We start from the raw sequence: 2,636 nt of genomic DNA, 5'->3' as shown, positions 1-2,636 counted from the left end.
ATAATTTATGAAAATATTGGCGTCCTTTTACTGTAACTATGAAACCAAAACACTTCTCTTCAAGATCAAACCTGATACAGCAGGAACTCAAAAGCTTTGCGATACTTTTTTTTTAAATTTTGTTTTTAATTCCATTCTACTTAATGTAGCTCTTAATATATAGAATTTTGGGTTCATGTAAAGAATTTTCATTCAAGTTTTGGATTTTATTAATATTTTAAACAGAATATACATATTTTTTCATTTTAAATTTAAAGGTTGATCTTTAAAAAAGTATTGTAATTATATTTTTTCCACTATTTTTTCCCTATTTTTTCAGTTTATGTGATTTTAAATTTGAAATTGATAGAACAAAACTAGAACCTTGTCTGTTTTCCTTTCACTTAAAATATTAAATCAGGATTGGAGAAGTGTAAAAAAATATATTGAAAATATATGTTAAATTTTAATGCATCTTTTGACTTTGATTTCACTATTTTACATATAAATTGAAATTTACCTTTCAGTTTTAATCTAAAATAGAACCAATACATCTTAGATATAAATTACTATTGTCTAAATAAAATATGCTGAAATTTATGTCTTTGTTTAAGCTTAAGCCTGTCATGGTAATATGAGGCTATTTTTATGTAACTTTCACATTTACAAAGATTAGAGTATAGGTGAGATTTGTCTGCTATTTCTTGTAGGTCAGACATTCATGTACATCAAGTCTCTGTTGTTATCTTGTGAAATTTGACCATACTCAAACATACATACATATGCACATCATGTGCAGAAATGCATACAAGCACTTAAAACCAACAAGGCCATTGGCTTTAGCAATATCCTTTCTATTATGCTCAATCATTGTGCCCTGAAGTGGCTCCTGTTCTCACCAGACTGTTCAAACTCACACTATCTACAGAAACCTATTCCAATCTTTGGAAAATGCTGTGGAATGTTCTAAATTGTATGTGGTATTGCTAAGAATCTTACATTAAAGCTGAGAACATCTGAGGTTTCTATATAGTTTATATTAAAATTTTAGATACTAAGCTGTAATTTCCCCCTCCTGGGTCTGGCCTTGTTGTGGTGAGAGGACTTGCATGTTCCACAGATCTGAGAGGGCATTAACATCCGGAGTCTTGCTCTGGGTAGGGCCACCCTAGGTGGGCCAGTCTCCTAGGGAGGTTCTTGATTAACAGTGATCCACTGTGCTTTGGATCATCCCCAAGATGGCAGCCCCATCATCTGACTATTCTGCAGAAGACCAAGAAGCCACCCAAAAGAACCTTCAGCCTGTTACAACAGCAACAAGAAGAAATCAGACAGCTCAACAACTGCAATTTGGTCAAATTCTCAGAGAAATAGACATTGAGATGGAGAGAGAGAAAGAGAGATAGAGAGAAAAAGAGAACCAAGAGGAAAGCAAACTAATCAATTATAAATAGATCAACAGAGGACACTCACATGCACATGTACACATGTGCGTGTGTGTGTATGTATTTAAGAATATATATATATAACCCATGCTAGCATGGAAAACGGAGCTAAATGATGATATATATATATATAATTAATCCAAACATGAAAAACAAAGAGAAAACACAACAACACGAGGATGTGGAACAAATATAGTATTATTGGATGCTCAGGAAGGAAAGGAAGAAGGAGGGTTTAACGTTTCGAGTGGAGCTCTTCGTCAGAAACTTAGGAAAAGGAAAGATCCAGAGAAGGGAAGACGGAGGAAAAAAAATCACCAACGGTACATATGTGGTCACATTTTGAATATATATATACTAGAGGAAATGAGGTACTCAGAGATTTGGATGGTTTTATACATGTACATCATCTCCAAACCTTCCAATATATATATATATATATATATATATATATATATGGATAAATATATGCATGTATGTGTGTGTGTGTGTGTGTGTATATATATATTCATATATGTATAAAAAATTAAAAGAATGAGATAAAAAAAATCCAAGGCTGTGAAAGATTTCAGAACATTTATAAAGAGAAGGTCTTACAGCTGTTTCCAGAATATTTTATATATCCCTTCATCAGAGATGGTGCAAGGAAATTGTTAAGCAATAGTTATTATAGAGAAGGTATGAAATACAGAGTGAAGTGGAGGAGAGAAAGCAGACGTGAGATACGTAAAGATATTGTATCTGCAGTTCCATTATTTAAGCAGAATGATATACATATAAGTTTCCTGTACCTTGTGTGTGAGTTCCAATGGTATTTATAATTGATCATTTCATTGCTAATATATGACCTATGTTGGACTCCTCATTCATATAATCACTGAACCTGGAGCTTAACAATAGTCTGTTCATAGCACTTACTCAGCATTACCTGACACCTTTTGGTCTTCTTGACACCATTACCTCTCATAACTCTAATATATATGTATGTATATATATATACACAATTCTATGTGTGTGTATATATATATATATATATATATATATATATATATGTATACACACACAGATACATATTTGCACTCAACTTATATAATGCTTTAGTACTGATTCCAATATCATTTACTGACAGTATTTAAATGTAAACTAAGTTTTGGATTTATCATTAAGAAAATAAAAGCCAGCATACTTTATCTTTAGAATTTATCACTTCTT

This window comes from Octopus sinensis, linkage group LG12, assembly GCF_006345805.1.
Source record: "Octopus sinensis linkage group LG12, ASM634580v1, whole genome shotgun sequence".
Taxonomy (NCBI): domain Eukaryota; kingdom Metazoa; phylum Mollusca; class Cephalopoda; order Octopoda; family Octopodidae; genus Octopus; species Octopus sinensis.
This window is presented reverse-complemented; position numbering follows the sequence as displayed.